This window comes from Drosophila subpulchrella, chromosome 3R (genome assembly GCF_014743375.2).
Source record: "Drosophila subpulchrella strain 33 F10 #4 breed RU33 chromosome 3R, RU_Dsub_v1.1 Primary Assembly, whole genome shotgun sequence".
Taxonomy (NCBI): Eukaryota; Metazoa; Arthropoda; class Insecta; order Diptera; family Drosophilidae; genus Drosophila; species Drosophila subpulchrella.
The window spans coordinates 7,332,309-7,354,667 of record NC_050609.1 but is presented as its reverse complement, the minus strand read 5'-3'; the positions used below and the strand labels follow the sequence as shown (position 1 = coordinate 7,354,667).

General features: G+C 42.4%; 1 protein-coding gene across 2 annotated transcripts in view; it reads left to right on the top strand.

Annotated features, from left to right (window-relative positions):
* LOC119562096 (limbic system-associated membrane protein) overlaps window positions 1–22,359 on the top strand; it is a 134,095-nt gene that overhangs the window by 66,730 nt on the left and 45,006 nt on the right. The window lies entirely within an intron of this gene.

Here is a 22,359-nt window from a genome sequence, read left to right as displayed (position 1 = left end):
TGTTACATAGGATGTTTTATCATTATATACAGGTAAATCTTATATTTTTCAGATGGGGAGACAGAAAATGTAGATTATTAAAGAATTTAACCACAAACTCATACAGGCATCCCACGTCTAAATCGGGATTATATAATAGAAGTTATAGAATCTAAAAGTGGAATTTTAGGTACCCATAATGAAAACCATTGGCATTTCGGAAAAATCGAACATGAAAATGGAATAAAAATTTGACGCTTGCTTATAAAAAATGTTTGAATGAACAATATTAGAGAATTCAATCACAAATTCAAAGAGATATCCCACGACTAAATCGGGATCCAATCGCCCAACTTATAGACTCTGGAAGTGCAATTTTGGGCACCTATACTGAAAACCATTGGAATTACGGAAAAATCGAACATGAAAATGGGTTAAAAATTGGACTCTCGATATAAAGAAATAATTGAATGCAGAATATTAGAGAACTCAGCCACAAATTCATAGAGGTATCCCACGTCTAAATCGGCATTCAATTACCCAAGTTATAGACTTTAAAAGTGAAATTTTGGGTACCTATACTGAAAACCATTGGAATTACGGAAAAATCGAACATGAAAATGGGTTAAAAATTGGACCCTCGATATAAAGAAATATTTGAATGCAGAATATTAGAGAATTCAGCCACAAATTCATAGAGGTATCCCACGTCTAAATCGGGATTTAATTACCCAAGTTATAGACTTTAGAAGTGCAATTTTGGGTACCTATACCGAAAACCATTGGAATTACGGAAAAATCGAACATGAAAAAGGGTTAAAAATTGGACCCTCGATATAAAGAAATATTTGAATGCAGAATATTAAAGAATTCAGCCACAAATTCATAGAGGTGTCCCACGTCTAAATCGGGATTCAATTACCCAAGTTATAGACTTTAAAAGTGAAATTTTGGGTACCTATACTGAAAACCACTGGAATTACGGAAAAATCGAACATGAAAATGGGTTAAAAATTGGACCCTCGATATAAAGAAATATTTGAATGCAGAATATTAGAGAATTCAGCCACAATTTCGTAGAGGTATCCCACGTCTAAATCGGGATTCAATTACCCAAGTTATAGACTTTAGAAGTGCAATTTTGGGTACCTATACTGAAAACCATTGGAATTACGGAAAAATCGAACATGAAAATGGGTTAAAAATTGTTCTCTCGATATAAAGAAATATTTGAATGCAGAATATTAGAGAATTCATCCACAAATTCATAGAGGTGTCCCACGTCTAAATCGGGATTCAATTACCAAAGTTATAGACTTTAGAAGTAAAATTTTGGGTACCTATACTGAAAACCATTGGAATTACGGAAAAATCGAACATGAAAATGGGTTAAAAATTGGACCCTCGATATAAAGAAATATTTGAATGCAGAATATTAGAGAATTCAGCCACAAATTCATAGAGGTGTCCCACGTCTAAATCGGGATTCAATTACCCAAGTTATAGACTTTAAAAGTGAAATTTTGGGTACCTATACTGAAAACCACTGGAATTACGGAAAAATCGAACATGAAAATGGGTTAAAAATTGGACCCTCGATATAAAGAAATATTTGAATGCAGAATATTAGAGAATTCAGCCACAATTTCGTAGAGGTATCCCACGTCTAAATCGGGATTCAATTACCCAAGTTATAGACTTTAAAAGTAAAATTTTGGGTACCTATACTGAAAACCATTGGAATTACGGAAAAATCGAACATGAAAATGGGTTAAAAATTGGACCCTCGATATAAAGAAATATTTGAATGCAGAATATTAGAGAATTCAGCCACAAATTCATAGAGGTGTCCCACGTCTAAATCGGGATTCAATTACCCAAGTTATAGACTTTAAAAGTGAAATTTTGGGTACCTATACTGAAAACCACTGGAATTACGGAAAAATCGAACATGAAAATGGGTTAAAAATTGGACCCTCGATATAAAGAAATATTTGAATGCAGAATATTAGAGAATTCAGCCACAAATTCATAGAGGTATCCCACGTCTAAATCGGGATTCAATTACCCAAGTTATAGACTTTAGAAGTGCAATTTTGGGTACCTATACTGAAAACCATTGGAATTACGGAAAAATCGAACATGAAAATGGGTTAAAAATTGGACCCTCGATATAAAGAAATATTTGAATGCAGAATATTAGAGAATTCAGCCACAAATTCAATACAGGTATCCCACATCTAAATCGGGATCCAATTACCCAAGTTATAAAATCTAGGGCAACACAATCTTTTAGAGTTACAGCCAATAAAGGAGTCAATTAATATCTCTTGCTATATCTATGTAGATTATGCTTTTGGAAATGTACTTTATAATAATGACAGAAAATATCTTTAAGTACCTATTAAGTTCTTATTTGCAATAAGAAAACTTACAATATACAAAATAATGCCGAAATGTAATGCTTGATGTTCAGGCCATCCACAATCCATGACCATGGTCGGCATCGGCGCCTCTGATCCTCCCAGGTGGGCGGGCCCTCGGCAATTGCAAATTCAATCGCGTGCAAGAGGGCCAAGTCGAGTCGAGAAAAGTCAAGTCAATCAGCGGGCTCGGCCGCAAAGCCATTCAATTGACAAAGCCACAAATTGCGGGGAAGGACGAGGCTGATGCTGATGGTGATGCTCGATGACGGAGCTTTGTCGGCCGGCGAATTAATCTCACGGATGAATATTTCAAAGCGAAACTTGAGCAATTAATTTCGCTAATTGCTTTTCTTCGCCACGTTTTTGTCTGAGGACCAGCGGTCTCCGGTCCGAGGCCTTTTTGCATTTAAATATGCCCGGCAGTGGGTGCATTTCAAGGACTCAACTTTTGCCTGTGCATAAACTCAATCTGACATTTATGCGAATGTCCACGGAATCAAATAAGAGTAATGACATTGCCAGCCAAAGGATCCACAAGAGCAGGGAGCCGGAACCCCCAGTGTCTTGGGATCTGGCCGAGTTACTTCCTTCGATGGAAATCTAGGGATGCGGCGGTGCAATGTCCTTTGGCTACTCAAACATTCCAGTGGCTATTAGTATTCATATCTTGACTGAACTAAACTGAAAGCTTAAATTCCTCTGGCCATTCGCAACCTCATCCCCCCCTTCTTGCGGAGGGAATGGGAATGGTTTAGGGATTCCGTTTTTATCTGCCAACGTTTGCATGAATTTTCATTTCGTGCTAGAATTGTTGAAAAAGATGCAATTAAATTTTAGGGCCAGGGGTGTCGGTTGGAGTAGGAGAAAAAACGACAAAAAGAAAGGAGATGTAGATGGACGTGGTCATGGACTTGGAGACGAGTCAGATATAAAGTGCATACATATATATATATACATAGAGAGCGCGCAAAAAAGCTCAGCACGAATTTTCCAAGTCCCTGACAGTGTCTCAGTGCCGTTTTTCGCCGACTTTCCCCATTTTCCTCCTCCCAGTGCGGTTGCAGCTGCCGTCAGTGGCAAGAACGCATTATTAATTTATTTTTCAACTTGCTAGATGAATAAGCAAAGAGCAAAAATGCTCCTCGATTGCTGCTGCTTTGCTGCTTTGAATGCAGCCAAGCAAAAATTCCCAATTTAAACGTCGTCTCGTCCTGGTTCGAATTCCCAAATATTCGCTGGGCAAGGGTCCATTGTCAGGTCATTTTGCATGCAGCTTTTGCTGGATGCAGCTTTTGCACTTGAGGATTTAACAGAAGGGCATGGGCAACGTGTTTCGAGCGGACTTCAATCTGCTGTCCATCACTGTCTTCGATCGTGCCCGGGACTCGAGGACGAGCACCGCAAGGAAATAAAATCCAAAAGTGAATAATGAACCGCAAATAACTTTACTTTGTCTATGGAAGAGTTCTCGTTCCCTGGCATTTGAGTACTCCACGGATTCCCGGCGTTTTTCAATTGCTCCAGGACGTTTTCGTCTGGCGCTTTGGCAAACTGCGAGTGTCAGTAACAATTAGTTTTGGCTTGTAGTCCAGTTAACTGACATCGCAGCTTCGCTTTTCAAATATTTGAATTTGCATTTGCATTTGTGGTTGTCGACTGCACTCCTCCCTCGTTTTTTTTCCGGTTTTTATTCACAATTTTTTCACAATTAATGAAGTGCAAAACGCTTGGCAGATTGAGTTCGCATTTGCCAACCACAAATCTCCTTCATCTTCATTAATGTTGAATATATATTGTGACATAAATCACACAATCAAATTATCTGCATCCAATCCCCCCAATCGCCTCAGGGGAAATACGGTAGAGATTCGGATTCAGCTGTCCGACTCAACTAATCAATTTGACATAGGTAAGTTGCCGCACCAGCAAAACTTTAACCCCAAAACTTTGGATACTCGCAAAAGTTGTTTTTCGAACCCCTTTTTCCTTTTTCCCAGTTTAGATAACACTTTGCAAATACACTATAGTTTATACATATGTGTGTCTGAGTGGGTAAGTGAAATTTATTAACTGCATGGACCACAACCCAAATGCAAATAAATCAGACATCAGGCAGTGGAAAACTTGGTTAAAACAACCGATAATGGGTGGAATGCCAGTGGCAGATGAGGCGGAAAAGTTTCCAATCTTTTTGGGGGACGGGGTGGGCAACAAAACAACAGAAAACCACAAAAAGGATATTGACGTGTGACGGGGACCAGAAGAGGGACGCATCGAGAGGCTCTTGAGGCCTCGAGTTGATGGCATTGCAAGACCGAGTGGGCCTGGGTATTCATCCATCACTCCCACCCATTTTCCACCTCATAACCCCCTCGATTCTCCCACTTTTCCCCAGTTTAGGTGCGGCGGTGTCAAGTATTTGCACTTGAATTGCGCGCTAAGCAAAATTTACGCGCATTTGTTTGTGCGACTCCAGAGAATTTCCTCGTCGCGTTTAAGGCTCAAGTGAAAATCGATGAGGCGATGCCTACATGTACACGGAGAAATAATCAGTCACCTTAATAAGCCATTCAATAATCATATGTCACATGCCGAAAGCTCTTTAAATAATATTTGAAATATTTATGAACTGTGGTCATGCACACATATATATGTATCTAATAATTCAAAGCATATATTTAAAAAATCAATAATAAAATTGAATCATTTTGGCTATAAAGTAAATATTTTTAAATTTTGTATCTCTACACCATTTTTAAACAATCTTATTTGTGTACATTTAGGGTGCTATTTTATAAACTTAAGAGTGCTTAGTTATGGATACTCAAAGAAAGTCCTATTAAAATTAAATCAGGAAATTAACAATGATTATATATATATTTTTTCTGTGTATGTTTGGGGACGTTGGCACTGCCGCTTGGCCACAATGTTTTCTTTTCCGCCTCCGTTTCGCTTGGCTTTTTATTGGTTTCCCTCGCCTTCTATTTTTGCTTGTTTGATTTGGCTGTTGTCCTTCTTCTGGTGTCATGAGCAAAGGAGCAGCATTTGAGCAAACAGACTAGACCTGCCACCACACACAGACACACACATATTTGGCCAGGAAGGACGAGACACTCAGAGCCTTCAGCCCGAACATATATTGCTTCATCTCCCTACGTGAGTCTGCCGGCACAGGCATCAAAACTGTCGACAATATCAACGTCAACGCCATCATCTCAGCCAGCACTGCCCTGCTTCAGCTTCCCAGCATCCCTAGCATCCCAACCCTATATACCACAACCCACTATAACCCAGAGCCCATCTCCATATTCCTCCACTTGCTATCCAACTCTCGAGCTCCGTCATTATGGGCTTCGGCTGGCACTTCACAAAAATGCACACAAAATCCTCAACTTTATCTCGTCAATAACTTAAGTGCCAGCCAGGGCCCTCAGTTCCTGTCGCCCCCTACAGTTTTAGTCGGTTTATTTTGGCTCTGCCCTACACACAAAGAAATAGCAAGCTTTTGTTTTCGAAATTATGAATTAATAATGAATTATGTACCGGATGTCCTGGGATGGGCAAAAATTGGTTGGAAAAATGACCTGGTACAAGCTTAAATGTTATGATGTTAAGAAGTATGTTGCCCCAAGAAGTCTTAAAAGGATTATATAGTACTTTTTTATAGCCAAGAAAAGAGCATTATTTAGAAATGACTGGTTTCATTTCACAAAACTGATAGCTTAGGGGAAAGTTCAAAGTTCATTTAATGTGGTTTTGAGGAACTTATTTTATAATATTATTTTTATCTACCTGAATTGATATTGTATGCTTTTCGTTAGTGCACCATAAACTGAAATCTAAGGATCTAATTCTATAACTGCAAGAAAAATATCTTTCATATTTTATTAATATTAATTTTTTGTAGCTTACTGACTTTTTTATTTTTTTATCAGTGCACCATGTTGCTGTCTGTGGCTTCGATATGCCCTATTCCCTTTTGCCACATTCCTTTATTGGTAAAAATTTGCTTCAGCTCTGTTTGGCACGTACTGCGGTTGCAGTGGCAAAAGGCTTGCAAATGATTATTTTATTGACAATTAAATCATAAACATAAACCCGAGCCGCACAAAGCCACCATCGAGTGGATGGGTGAGAGGTTGACATGGTGTAAGGAGTGAAATTTTATTGCCATGAATGTCAGGAGCTGACATTAGTCACAGCCGAGTTGCCCCTCCATCCGGCAGCCAGTGAAAGCGATTCCAGTTTATTGCAGCATTTAAGGCCAGAGATGGAATCGCACTTAAACGCAGAGCTCTGGGCAATGTGCCGCTTATGGGCCATCGAGTGCATGTGTGGCAGGACTCTTGGGGCAGGACAACTGGAACTTGTTGAGTCCTAGGGGACTCGAGGTTAGCAACCCCATGCCGTGGATGAGCATCATCATCATCATCGTCATCTTTGAGGTGATATTAAAAAGTTTCACCGGCAAATGAAGAAATTGTGTTTGGCCCCGATTAACGTGTCTGCAAAGTTGGCTTTGAGCTGCTAACTGGGCTGATTGAATTGGACCTGGTAAATGGTAATGGTAATGATGGCAGCAGCGGCAACCACTTTGCTGTAGCTGCGCACCATATTTAATTTGTGTGCAAATGCTTGGCAAACAGGTTTCTAATAAAATAAAGTGACTCGGACCTCTGTCCCAGGTTCTTTTTACTCTTAGGAACTTCATTAAAATCCCTGGCTTTCCCCTTTGTCCTTTGGCTTAAAGCAGAGAGCCATTTCATTATGGCACAACGGCTGGGCAATTTTAATTTGCAGCGCGTTTGGCATTGGCTTTGTCAGCTCTTCAAGCTCTTTGCAGCACTTCAAGCAAATTGACATGGACTTGCAGGTGGACATGGCAGGGTTTTTGTGTCTCTTTAGTTTTTTTTTTGGGCCGCAAATAAAATATGAAAACAGCCACAACACAAAAACATTGCTTAGTGCAGGTGGAGCAGCAGCAGCAGCAGCAGCATAATCATTATCATCATCATCATCATTGGCAACAATGAGCTGGCACTGCGGGCTACTTGTGGCCCAGGGATTGGATGGTGTGTCCTTCCCCAACATCCGACATGCTGCCAAAGGAGGTTAAAATATTTTTGCAGCTTTATCTTCAGACATTTGAGGGTGGCACAGGGGAAAGAGGAAAGGTTGTCGTAATGCAGCGCCGGGATTTAACTGACAGTGAGTGCAGCAGCAGCAGCAGACCACCACTCAAGCTCGCCCGTTGGGCAAACAGATGGCCTCCATCCGCACTCCTCCACTCTGGGCTCTGAACTGGAATCCTGGTGTGGCCCATGGGATGTGGCCATTTTACGGCTGCCCTGCAGTTGGCTGGGAACCATTCAGCTGCACTTTTCCACCCACCACCTCCCAATCCGGCAAATGCTTCAAATTAATTTCACCGCATGGGGAAATTGCCCGGCATTGTTTGGCACTGGCATCAGGAAGCCGTAAATCAGGGTCCTGGCACAAAGAGCTCCGGATCCAGGACTCAGGATGCGGGGCTCTCAAAGGAGGGCTTGCCTCATTTTCCATGCGCTACTGTTTGCTCTCTCAACTGCGCTTATCGGCGTCTAATCTCTTTATGATAAAATGTTTATATTGGCGACAATATCAAAAGCACTTTGGCCACACTGCCCCATTGGTCGGTCGGTGGTTGTTGCAATAATAAATTCAGAGTGCCACCGCAAACAATCCGAGGTGGCCTGGGAATGGAGGCCAAAGTTTCCACATTGCCATATGAAAGATAAATTCACGGATAAGAACTTTGGCCGGGTGCTGTGAAAAGCGGATTGTATGTACAAGCTAATTTAAGTTCGACGCCAGCTGTGCGTTTCGCTGGGGCTTCACATCCTTATGGCCGAGGACCAGGACCAGGACCCTGGCCCAAAGCAAAAGTGCCAGCAAAAGCCAGAAGAGCCCAGCTGTTGTCCAACCGCAGCGGGCGAGGCGACTTTATTATTATTATCCCCGGCCCAAAGTGGCAATGGGCCGGCTCAGGATGGCATAGGACCGAGTTTTCGCCGGCGACATTTGTCCAGCTGCTTCATTTCATATTCAGGAGATACTTTTTCCATCATTACGATTCGCGAGGCGAGAAATCACAAAAGTGAGCTAGCGAGTTCCTCCGACTTTTCCATAAATTCCGTTCCGTGCTCCTTTCAAAGGGAAATTCTCACTTTTAAGCCACCCCCTCCGAAAAAAAAAGAAAAGGGCATTCGGCCATCGGCAAAGTGTCGTCTCTTGTTTTAAGCATTCCTTTCTGTTATGTTTTTTTTTTTTTTATATATTTTCTCAGTTATTTTTCATTTTTCTTTATGCTCGCAAAGTTGGGACTGGTGGCCGAGGAAAATAAAAAACAAAAACATTAAAAAAAGGAAAACACAAAAGACGAGCGCAAAGTTTTTCGGCCTCGCAGGCTGCTGAAGCTGAAGAACTGGCGAAGTCGGACTTCGACTTTGGTTGACAGATGATAACGCCGGGTGGGGTGGGGTTTACTATATATATACTGGGATATCTTCAGGGTTGGGTGCACGCCTCATCAGCAGCTCATCAACGAGAGCGTCTAAAAAATCACATTATTTTTAGATGTACATATATATACATTCGTTGTACCCCCTGCTTCCTGAAAACTTTGGCGCGTCTGTGCTTAAATGACTTTAAGAATACATAACAAAGTTTTTAAATTATTTCTCAAGTTGAGGCTAAAATGAAATTATAAAGGGATTTTCGCCAGCGGACTGCAGCTGACGTCCTGCCCATTTTAGCCCCCTCAGCTCTCCTCGGCTTATTAACATTGGAAACTCATTAATATTGTATTCTCCTCGTATTTTTAGCACTTTCTTCTCCCCTATTCCAGCTGCAGGCCAGTGGCCTTAACTCGTTCATAAAAGTTTGGCAAATTTCATTGCATTAATTTGGCGCGCAGGTGTCAGCTCTCCGGTGTCAGAGGGCACAAACGCACAAAGTGTCAAATAAATCAAACAGTTTTGCGGAGTGGGTGGGCTGGGTGGTCCAGGAGGTGCAGGGCTGTCCAGCGCCTGGGATCTCGGGTTCCCAACTCCGGGTTAGACGGGTTGAATCCGGGGTGGAGGGAGCAAAAGGGGTTTGCAAGTTTAATGAGTCGTGCCCGGCCATACGATGGTATTGGATTGGACGAGGATGAGGAGGATGGGAGGCGGAGCTAAGGTCCTGGACCTGAAATCGGTCACACTCCTGGCTGGGAACAATTGCAACAGATTTGACAAATACGACGCATGTTTTATTTATTTGTCTGCCCTTCGACACGCCAGCAGGGACTATACACACTGAGAAAAAGCATTGATTTTAACAATGTAATCTACATGTAATCTACATGTAATATTAAATGAATTGGAAATACTATAGATACATATATATTCTATATTGTGTATATGAATTAATATCTATTTTTTAATATTTCAATAATTTGAATTATTTATATTTAAAATTTAGTGTTTATAACTAAACTATATTTAACAATAATAATATTTTCATTTTCTGACTTTTATATTGTGTATTCTATTACAGTACGGTGTTAAATATCTATCCATGTACAAAATTGAATCAGAATAATATTTTTTACCTTATCTACTCTTAATACTACCAGAATTTCATTACCATTTATTAAAATGAGTATAATAACAGTAGTAAACTTAAAATAGTACATCGTGGTATTTTGCGTTTTAAAAAATTTGTGAGCTTAATCAAATGATTTTGTTTTATATTTTTCACACCCTTAAATATTCCTTATTATTTTCCTCAGTGCCGGATTCAGGGTCCCGTGTTTGGTTTACTAATTTCCTGCTGCAAATATTTACCGAGCGTCCGAGCCGGGTGACAATTGCTGCATTCGAGTGCCAGAGGCGGCAGTTGCCATATGGCGGCACTTCATGATATTGACATTAAGTGCAAGGCAGAATGCAACCCCTAAGCCTCCCCGATTCGCAACCCTCCAACCCCGTCTTGGGCTCTCGAATCGAGCTCAATGTCATCGTGGGCGCTGATGCTGATGTGACACAGGGCTGTGCTGAACTGATACACGCATCTATTGTGTGGCATGCCCCACGCTCATTCTGAGCCTCATTCTCATAGTCATCCTCATGCTGGAAAAACTGGGAAACCTTGGGTGCCGCAGCACCTAACCAAATCGGCGGGCCTAATGAACCATAACGCTTTATCGCCGTTTGTCGTGTCGACGCGGGGTCCTTTGCCCCTCGTCCTCGTCGTCCTTGTCGTCCTTTTGTCGCAAGTGTGCGATTGGGATTTAATTTGATTGCTTCGATGGCTCGGCGAGTGTGAGTGTGTGCGAGTGCGGCATTATCCTGTGATTTACTGTGTTACTCGGTCTTACTTTGTTTTACCGCTTATTGCTTATTACGATTTTCCCGGCTGTCTGGGTTGGGCTTTTCTTACTTTCTCTAGGGTTTTTTTTGCAACCCTGTGTCATGCATTAACGAGGCGATGACAAAAAACTCAAACTAAATCCTTTCTGCATTGATTGATAAAGTGCCTTATGCGAGGATTAAGGCGACATTGATTTACTATGCCTTCGGCTTACTCGCACTCTTTGTTGTGAGTTTCCTCTTTTTTGTAAAGGGGATTGTGTTTCTGAAATTGCCTGGAGTTGGTTGACATTCTGCACATTTTAGCTAATTGCACAACAATCTGCTGTTGTCTCATTAAAGTTGTCTGAGGGGGCAGGCAAGTTTTGACCTCAAAAAAAGGGGGGGCGGGGTTGCAGCTGGAAAAGTTTGGGGGGAGGCTTACCACCTGCAAGAGGTGTTACATTTTATTTGAAAACTTTCCCTGTTTCGCCAGCATAAATATTGTCAGCTCTTCGAGTATTGTTCTATTTTTCTTTGTTTATTTATTTTTTTGACCCTGTAACCATTGGATTGCGAAACCCAGTTGGTTAGGTCCAGACTTTGGTTCTGTGGCTGTGTCAATTAACGCCTAAGTTGTAAACAAATTTCAGCCCAGTGGCCCGCTGCACTCATAAATTGCAGTTAGAAGATGGCAGTGAAAGTTTGCCAGAGCGTTTCCCAGGACCTGCCCCTTTCTCCACTTTATCCTTTCTGCGGGGATGGTAGCAAAGTTTGCAAGTGTTAGCCAAAGTATGCTTTAGCTAAATGCTGTTAGGTGGCAGTTGCTGTTTACTTGCGACTTGGCGTTGGCCTGATTAATTAGCTAGAGGTCCTCGGCAAATTTCAAGTTTGCACTGCAAATTGAGCGGAGGATTTTGTGGGTGGCATGGGGTGTGAGGAGCCTGGAATCAAGAAGCATAGCACGTGGCGCTTATCATATTTTTCTTGATTTTTTTTCATGACTTCGGTACCCTTCCCACCCAATCAGTAGCCCCTAAGCCAGGGCAAAGCCACTTGCCACTTGATCCCTAAACCGAGCTATCTAACTTCGCCTCCGAGTTGCAGCTTGCCACAGAAATGACCAATTAACTAAAGATGCTCAGCCTTATCCCCAGCTCAAAGAAATGGGTTCCCCCCTCCTTAACCACTTTCCTGCAAAATGGCCAGAAGTCACAAAACTTTGACACTGGCTGCGAGAATTTTAAATCAAATCGAAAGAGAGATTAAATTGCAAATAATACTTATGAACTTATTATCTTGTTTCTGTTTTCAGCCACGCCCAGCGCCTGACCCCTCTTTTTCTGGATATATATTTATATATATATCTCTTTATAGAGACACCCTCTTGGCATGCAGAACACGAATCAGCTATCCGTGCTCGCTGCGAGCTGGGATAGAAATTTAAGCCATAACTTGGCCAAGCGCAGAGTTTGGCTTCGATATTGGTCCCGGGCTTTGATTCTGCTGCTCCGGTCTGTGCCAACTTCGATGTTTATACTGTGTGGCACAAACTCCGTAAATAAATTCCAACAAAATTGTATAACAATACACCGCACACGGGCCTCCAGGGTAAATACGAGTTTGTGGCATAAAACCTACAGTTTGGCATATGGAGAATTGTTTCCCCCCCTTTGGACCAATAGTATTTGCCATAACAACAAATACCGGCAAAAGGGTGAAGAACTGACAGATGGACCAACCTTTCAGCAGCTTTAAGTTGCGAGTACAGGCCCATACTTGGGGTGAGATTATCAAAGAGCCGCTGGTAATTGTGCTTCGAGAGATCCAGAAACTGTGTACTTAATCCAATAAGGCAAGAACAGTTTTCTTAAGTAATTTGTTAACCCTGCAGGACTCCCCAGCCCCCAGAAAACTCTTCACCCAAAACGCTTTGTTGGGCCGTTTAGTCTGGCAAATAGCAAACAATTTTACTCAACTGCCCGCTCGGCCGGGGAGTTTTCCACTTTTCCAGCTCGGGAACTCTTGGCATAGTTGCTTCAAGTATTTTTGCAGCTTTTGTTTGTTCGCTCGGCCGGCGGTTTCCATTGTTGGATGGGTAGATGGGTGAATTGCTGGATTGCTGGATAGTCCTGGGGCCTTCTTGTTTTATATAGTGAAATCCCCAGCCCAACCGCATCGCTCCGTTGCATCGACTTAGCCTTAAAGCGAATCAATCAAATGTCGGTTTTAATATAAAATGTTAATTGGAAAATTTGAAGCTGCAAACTTTTTCCAACTCTCATTAAGAAATTATTCAATTTTTCCGAGTTTCGGAGGGGGGCCAAAGAACTCACATAAAAGTGAAGTGCAAAAGGAAAGACAACAAATTGTTTTCAGTTATTGGAGGGACTCGACTCGACTCGACTGGGCTCGACTTTTATTATTGCCTTTTTATTGCGTATTAATTTTGCGTGCTTAATTTGCCAGTTCTTTTCGAGGGGCAAGGGGGCAGGGGTCAGGGGGCGTGGCGTAGGCGTGCTGCCACGCCCACAGTTCCGCTGTTCTTTCTTTCCCCACGCGGTTTTCCGGAGGCGCCAAGGGCTTGGCTTGTAATTGGCGATGTTGCCCTGCCTTCGCGCCACTTGCCGCCCCTTTTGCTGCTCATTTTAATGGCAAGAAATTGAATTTTAATTAGTAACGAGGAATCTGTTACGCATCAGTTTGTATTTAATTTAATTTCTTAATTAAAATGCGCGAGCATGTCGGCATAAAAACCAATGGCTGTCCTCTTTTCGCCCCTTGTAAGGCGAAAATATTTCCATTTTAATGTTGAGCCGAGACAAGTGTTATGTTTTTTAATATCTTGACTTGGCTGATAAGTGCCCCTTGACAAGCCGGCTAATTGTTGGCTTTCAATTGGTCTTCCTATAGCCAAGGTCTAGAGATGTAGCTTAAAATGTGTGAAATATTCAGGCGAGGAAGGCCACAACTTGTTCAATTTTTCATGGAATTCTTGGTAACACCAAGTTAAAGTGCCACCATATTTATAGAAACACCCTATTTTCAGTTGCTTAGCTATGCCCAAGGACTCGGGTTCCTGTCAGTTGGAACTGAAATTCACGTAAAGATACACTGATAAAAAACATGGAAAATTCAAACATAATGGTCTTCATAACTTTAAGTATATAAATATTAAATTGAACAATTGTAGGTAGCTTAAAATGTAAACTTTGATTATAATATTTAATATATATTTAAATATCATATGAGTTTCATCGAATGTAATGTATACTACCTTGACTAAAATATTTGTTTATGTTTTGTGATGTGTTTGTTTTCATATGTTTTTTTTAGTATTACTCCCTCTTTTTGTCAGTGTACAATTCCCTGTCTTCAGCCGACAACATTTTAGTCTTTAAGCTTTTTGCTGCCTGCTTTTCGGCGACTTGCAGTGATTTTGTGCGCCGAAAATTCACTTATTTTCGGTGAGAGAAAAAAGCATGTCCTGGCCCTTGCCAAGTCAGCTAGTCAGCGGAAAAAATGTGCCAGCCACATACATAATACACGTATCTTGGTGTCTGGGACAGCTGGGCTTCTTTTGCTGCGGTCCACATAAAATGCATAAATTATACAGCGTTTATGCTGCTGGGATGTTGCTTCCGCAACTGCATTTGTCCTGGCCAAAAAAGGGCGTCTGTGACAGGTGAATTGTGCATTGCCACACTACACATACCAAATTGCAGAGCAGAGGATGCGAAGACCAAGCAGCTTAGAGCCAGTTCCACGCACAACATACAAATTAGGGTTAATTAACTTTGCTCTCTAGACAAACTTAAAGGCGCTTTCTGGACCGGGGGAAAATCAGGAAACCTGGGTAAATGGAAAACCCGGTAGCCCAAAAGCGAAAATCAGGTTATATACCAGAGAGCACTTGCGGTTCGGTTCGGTTTTTGCCCCGTTGCCTCCGATTTTTGGCTCTGCAGTTAGTTTGCCTCTGGGTCTGCAGCTCTATGCTGTTCCAGCTGCAATGTGTTGCAGTTTTGTGACGCCAACTTTGTTTGCCAAACTTTTTATTGGCACATATCCTCTCTCTAGTTCTGGGCCCACTCTGCCGTGTTCTGTTCTGTGGCAACGAACTGGGCTGAAATTAAAATGTGCATTGTTTACGCTCTGGCTCACTCCGCACCCCAGTCTTTGAGTTTTTGGTAACTGGCAGCGGGTAACTGGTAACAGCATTTGCATTTTGCGCACACGGGGACGCGTCTGTGTTTGCTTGTGTTTTTAAAGCCGCACACTTGACGCGCTCGACGCCAGCGAAAACATGCGCCAAAGTGAGCACTTTCTGGCAGTGCCACACTGGGGGAAAAAAAACTGATCAAAAATAGTCTAAATAAAACTGTATTTCAAATCTTTAAGACCCTTGATATCATCCAAACCTGTTTTGGAAATTAACTTAACAATTATAAAAATACTAGGATCTGGAAATTACTGATGAAGGTGTCTAAAAGTATGCAGTAAAAAACGATGTCAGCTTTCCTACTTAGTTCATCGGACTTTTGTACTCCTAAGAATATTCTTTATTTCAAAAATGATGGTTTTAAAAGAATGCAGAAAAAAATTCTCATAAAATATAGCACACATTTTAAATCATTTATACAGGTGTCTAAAAGTATGCAATAAATAAAGAATGTCTGCAATTTCAATTAAACTATATTATAGCATGCTTTTAGACACCTAACGATAAAATAGTTTTAAAGAGCATTAACCTTTTAAACGAAATTTTAACACAAAGATACATTTTTTCCAACCACATAACATAAATTAAATGGAGTATAAAAAATGCAAAAAGCTATAGAAGCATATTAATCCGTTTTAATCATTTTCCCATTTCATATTTAAATGCTTTAAAATACCGGGATTATGGATATTTTTTCCATGTGCAACCCACTAAGTGATGATACGCCCCAACCGAAATCGACAAGGGTCGAAGGTCGGTGGTCGATACTGGTATATATACATACTTCGGATATATATCTCATCGCTGGTAGAGCGCAATTTGTGCTCGCATTAGCCGCGTGCTTCGATGGCGAATTATACTCTTGAGCGTCATTTAACAGGGAAGACGATAAATTAAATTACCCGGCCACCGACAAGGACAGCCAACAAATTTGGACCTTCCTACTGCGGTGCTTAACCGCTTTTCGTCCTTAAGTCCCCTTAACCCCCGCAGCCCCCGAACTTTGGGGCTAAAGTCATAAGTAAGATCTACACACTTGATAAGAGTTGGAACTCAACATCCGAGACGAGCATTTCTGAAACACTAACTCACACAAATAGACACGTACACGGGGCTGCCTTTCTCCACTCACTCACACACATGTAGGGGCATTCCTTTCTTTCCTTTCTCCTCACCCACACAGCCATGGCAGACATGCTCACACACACACGTAACATGGACACACATCCGGCAGCATTTCCGCTTTATTTTTGGCACTGACTGCCAACGTATTCCAATTCATTTGTTTTCCCTCTGCTTTTAACTGCCCGCCCACAATTTGGGGGAGTGGCCACACCCCCTACCCATACTATATCCTATTCACAGGCACTTGGCATTTAAAGGACTTGACTTGGCCTGGCATAAAAAATTTATAACTTCGATTATTTCCTCTTACACTAAATACTAATAAATTAAATTGTTTTTTATTTCTCAATAAATTTTTATTATTTTGCTACTTTTATACTTCATTTCGCCCCCCCCAGAATGGAAGGTGTCGATTTAATGGCCCAGACGCGTTTGATTCGACCCCTCTTACCACCCAACCATTTGCCCATTTCCACATTTCCACATTTTCCTGCCTTTCCTTCTCGTTTCGCCGCTCGTTCCAGGGATTTAAGGTCAATTTTTGATTTCCGCTCTCAAATTGCTCAACGCACACGCATCCGCATCCTATTTGCACGGGTGTAAATGTGAGTGTGTTTGAGTCTGCATCTGTATCTGGATCTGGAATCGGGTTCTGGATATCTGGATATATGTATATCTCGAAGGGAGAAAGCAGAACTCGTGAGTGGGTGGCTCTTCCGAGCGGTGAAACTTTGATTTGTTTTTCGTGCTTCATTTGATTCGAGTTGAAATGCCTCTGCCTGGTAGTTTTTCGGACGAGGGCCGTTTAATGAGTTGACGCTTTGAATATGAAGAGTTGGCCAAAAGCTTTTTCGGGGAATTTATTGTGCCGGTTTTAGTGTGATTGCTAATTTGTAATTTACGCAGTCAGGCCACATCCGCCTTTTTACTACTGGCCAAACATTCTCAGATGCTCTGGGCAGGAATTTCACGGGGGGCGGCAAGAGTTTTTGGCCCGTAAGTGATTCATTTGACGCCACTAGCAGAAAAGGAGGTCCTGAACTGCTGGGTGCCTGTGTTCCGCTTTGTTGCACGTAGGTCATCAGCAAATAATAAACATAAACAGTTTATTGTCGGCGCTCTGGCTAATAAAACCCGGGAATGGGCCTCATAAAATTACGCACTGGGGCTCAAGTGCAGGGCATTAAATCAGCACCCCGGTGGATAAGGTCTGGACACTTGCCGTGTCTCCTCTGAACTCCCTGTTGGGGAATTTGTAGGTGCTTAACTTGGAATGACCGATCAATTGGTCTGGTTTCCTTTTTTTGGCTGAGAACTAACCAATAAGCTCAAACACGCGCTAGCATTAATTTTCCATTTCGATTTGCATAAGTCGGGAATGGTTTTAGAGCGACTTAAGTTTTAACTCAGAGTCCCACGCCCCCTAAAATCCACTTTCCCCGTTCTTTTTATAAATTTTGCATAGCGCTCGCAACAAAATTTTACGCTGTTTACACAGTGAAGTATGCATAAAAGTGACGCTTATGAACAAGTTGACAGCGTGGGGTTCCCGGCCGTTCTCCCCAGAGTCGGTTTTAAAAGTCGTAAACATGCACAACTAACAGATTTATTTATATGCGGCATAAAAATGCACAAACTGCGTCAGCTGAACGCTGAACCAGTGTGCGATGGGAAAACACAAAGGCTGACTTGCCTTGCCATGCCTTTGCTTTTCCATTTTCCCAGCGAAAGGAAAGTCGAGCAAACGAAGCGGAACGAAACACTCGCGTATAATAAAATTGGCTGTGAAAGTGTTTCAGGCAACAGGGATAAAAACGTAATCCGCGCCGAGTAAAAGCCAAATGACTAACAGGAATGGAAAAGCTCGAAAGAGGAGCGTGGGAGGTGGGGGGGTTCTATGTGTGCCCCAAGCCTCCCAGGAGGAGCAGCTCCACCTCCTTCCCTTTTCCCCCATTGTCATTGACAGTCTGTGAGTGGGCTACAAAAATCTTAAACTGACTTAAAAAGCATAAAATGCCAGGCGGGCGAACAACGAACAGCGGTAGACGAACGACATCTTGGCGGGCATGTCAAACCGTTTGGCAGAATTTAAAGCCAGAGGTTCTCAGCTGGCTAACCACCCCCTAAGCCACCCCGAACCACCCACCACCCTTCGTCTACCCTTGTTGCCGCTGTTAACTTAATGGTGACAAGTGTCAAAACAGGGAACTTCGAACAGGGAACGGGAAACTCTGGGAGCTCAGCCCCCGCGGGTCAGGGCCCTCTACTTTTTCGATTGCCTCTCGCCTTTTCGCCACATTGGGTAAATCGCCTTAAATCGCACATTTCAATCTTTTTAACGAACCTTATCGATATTCGCCTTGAATAGGCCCCTGCCACGCAATATGCTAATGAGATAATTTCTGTTTTCTGGGTTTTTCGAGTGGCGAGGGGAGTTCGGAGGCACTACCCCTAGAACTCAACAGTGCTAATGGGTTTTTGCATGCCCAATAAGGGAAAACAATGGAGGCGGGACAGGAAAACAAGAAAAGGAAAATCCAATCCATAGATCAACTGGATGGCATAAACTATGGAATATCATGAAAATTCGTATGTGCCATGTTGTGCCTGTAAACACGCACATATGGCGGCGGTAGTTCGATGTCCTGTGTCCCATGTCCTGTGAGCGGAACGCAACTAACAATTTTTACTACTGCAAATTTACGACACAAGGCAAACAATTCGCCAAATGAAATTCCTGCGGAAAGCATACAAAAAATGGAAAAAATAGCAGAAGAAAATATATATATATATTTGGGGATATCGGGTGGGCGAGTAGCTAAGAATTGTGGGCGGGGACAGATGTTATTGTAATTTATGCATACACATTTTTGTTCTATAAATTCCATTACGCTTTTTTACCGACCATATTTATTTTATAAATTGTGGCGAAATGTGAAAAATGATTTGGAGCCGTAAAATGTCCGGCCTGAAAGGTTCATAAAAATATATCAGAAAATATATAGGGATAATATAATATTTGTGTTGCATTTGGCTGGGGTCATGTTGGGTTGGAAAAAAAAGGGGGAAAATTCGATTGCTTTTTCAACCAGCTAGCCCGGCAAATTGGTTGAACAGGGAATAATGTATGTGGAACGTGAAATGGTCGCTTTATTGCATTAGCAACAGTTTGCCAGGACATTCGATGGATGGGTGGAGAGTGCTCGTCATCTTTGCCATCATCTTTAGAGTCATTAACATTGCCAGCCATCCATGGTCGGGCTCCTCCCCGCAGATCCTGCACATATATCCTTCGACATCTGCGGTAAGTGGCACACTACATACCTTCCCTCCTCCTCCTCCTTCTCCAGCCCCTGCAAGCCCCCTTCCCTTTCCACCACTTTGTGGCCAACTAATGAGACTTTGCTGTTCGAGCGCGTGCAGACAGGAAACGGTCCTTTGTAATTGCCATATGTGGTAATGGCCGTAATTGGTTTTCCTTTTAGAGATTTACTGACTTTTGTATTGGACGCCATGGCCGCCATCGTCATCGTAGGAACACACCAACACTCTTGTAGCAAAAACTCTGGCTGAGTTTCATTAAATCTTGGCGAGTCTTAAATGTCGCTCGGTGACAAACAGGGAATTCGTTTTAGCCATTAGCCAGCGGGCTAACAAGTTAACAAGCGCCAAAGTCGCCAAGTCTAACACGTGACTTCGTGTCATTTTGCAGAAAATTTTGGCGACTCGGTCTGAGGAAAAGGTCGCAAAAGTCCCGCAGCATTTTGCAGCTTGTCGTCAGTGTCGATATTTATATGGCCGAAAGTGTCGTGCTTTATTTTCCCCCGACTCGGTAATTAGATGAATTATGAAGGGAGTTTGCCATATGAGGACGGGGGATGGGGATGGGGATGGGGATGGGGATGGGGACGGGGGATTCCCTTTTCTGTGTCAAGGTTTCACGAGTACAAGTACCAGTACAGGCATCCCAGCACGCACACACGCACTCGCATTCCATTCTCCTGACGGAAACGGAAGCATTTGCATTCAACTTCACAGAGCGCCCAAAAGTATGCCATGCAAACGTGGCTCCGGCTTCCTTGGAACGCTTTTGCTTTTGCTCTGCTTTTCTCCTGCTTTTCCCCTGCTTTCGTGCTGCTTTCCCTGCTCCCCTCTCCCATTATGTTGTTTAGGCCTTGTGTAAAGGACTTAAAGGCGTGTCGCCCAGCCTTGCAATTCACAAACTTAATTTTTAATTGAATTTTATTTCCTTTTATTGCCTGGACCGTAATTGTTTCTTGACAGTGTCCTCCACTCGACTCGCACTGTTCAGTGCGATTAAATTAATTGCCAAACTTGGGGCAGAAAACAAAAATTAATGCATGAAATATGCTACTTCAACAAATTTCTCGGAAGCCCCCAACAAAAGCAGCCAAGAAATTGAATTATAAGAGCACTCCAACAGGCATGTATATACAAGTACATATATATAGAGAAATGCAGAAGGAATTTCAGAGACGTCTAGGAAAATTTTGGACTTTATTCCCTACAAATTGTACAGCCAACTGGTTCGAGTGCCTGTTTTTGGCCGTGTCCTTGCCATTCTGCCATCGTCATCAAGGCGATCATTGTACTCTGCTAGGCAAAATCTAATAAAATTCAATAGAATTAATTTAATTTCCATTCCTTGCCGGGCGAAATTCAAGTGCAGAGGTCACAGGCAAAAGCCAAAGCTGCCTGCGTGCATAAGTATTTCTGTCTGCTCGACTTATGTATAGGAAAGTGTATAAAAAATATACAAAAAATAAAACAAGCAAGGCAGAAGGATATCCAGAGATGAAAAACAATACAAAGAGGCGGCATGAGAGTAATTTGCTGCGGTGTTGCAGAAAAACCTGGAGGCGCTTGGCATTGCCATAGACCAAAGTGGGTAAAGTCGGTTAACACACACATGCTCAGGCTCAAGCTCGGCAATTGCCATTGTCTTCGGTTTGCTATGGTTTGGTTTGGTTTGGCTTGGGGTTTTGTGTCTGAGCCGGCAAGAAGCGTAAAAGCAAATTGAAAATTTAACCTCAGGTTAAAAGCGTTAGCGACAGTCGAGTTTAACGGCATTAAGGCCGTGCTAAGCTGTCGGTAACACACACACAACCCAGACATTGCCCCTGGGGTTTTCAGCCGAAAACGCCCACAATTGCTCGCGTATTCCTAGGCATGTTCTCCACTTTGCCTCAGAATGTGTGTTTTGCAATTGCTGTTCGGTGTTCGGTGTTTGGCATTTTGCTTAGGCGGCAGCATCTGCTTTAATGCCAAAATCGTGTAGTTCATTACGCAGATAGATAGGCAGCCAGCCACATCCAGCGAAATGCGCTATAAATTTCAAGAGCCATCAAGATGATTACTTCCTGCCAGCGGACATAAAAAATAAGTTGCAGCTCGCAAAATAAACAACTAACTATGGCACTAAAACTTGCTCATATCCTCTGAACATCCGTTTTGCGAGCGAAACGCATATGAGGAGGCACATATATATCTAAATGTGTGTAGAGGCCCAGAGGAACAGGCTTCATCGTCTGGTTGCGAGACTTCCTTGAGCTGGAATTATCACATAAATCACAGGCAACAGAAACAGAAACAGCAGCAGAATCAGAATCAGGAACACCAGCAAACTGGAGGCGAGAAACAATGAGCAGCGCTGGCAAGGCCAACTTACAAAAGAACAACATTAAAAGTTTTGCAATCGCGTAATGAGAATCTGCTTTAAAACTTGCGACAGCCAAGCTACAACACGTAAATTGCCAAGTATCTGAGAGTTGAAACTTAATTGACGCAAAAATGTACACAAGCTCACGCACGTCTTGGCTTGCAATTAAGCCAGGTGGAGTTGAGATGGCTAAGTAAGGGTAAAATGGGGCAAGGTTTTTACCTGGTTGCCCAGTTTCAGTAAATAATGCACGTAGCGCGCCGTTGCAGTTGCACTTGCACCCACGCTGTTGCCACCTTTATCTGGGGGATAAACTTTTATTTACTGTGAAATTCAATTTAGTTTTTATTTCGGTTGCTCAACTCCACCACCGCTTGTTGATTACTGCCAGCCCCAAACTGTGACTGCGACTGCGCCTGCCACTGCCAAGGAGCAGGATAATTAAATGCAAAATATTTTATATTTATTTCGAGGCTTATGCAAATGTAGAGCTGAGCCGCAAGATAGTAAAACTTTGCAGGCATTTCCCCAGCGCTCATTACAATATTTGCATACACTTAT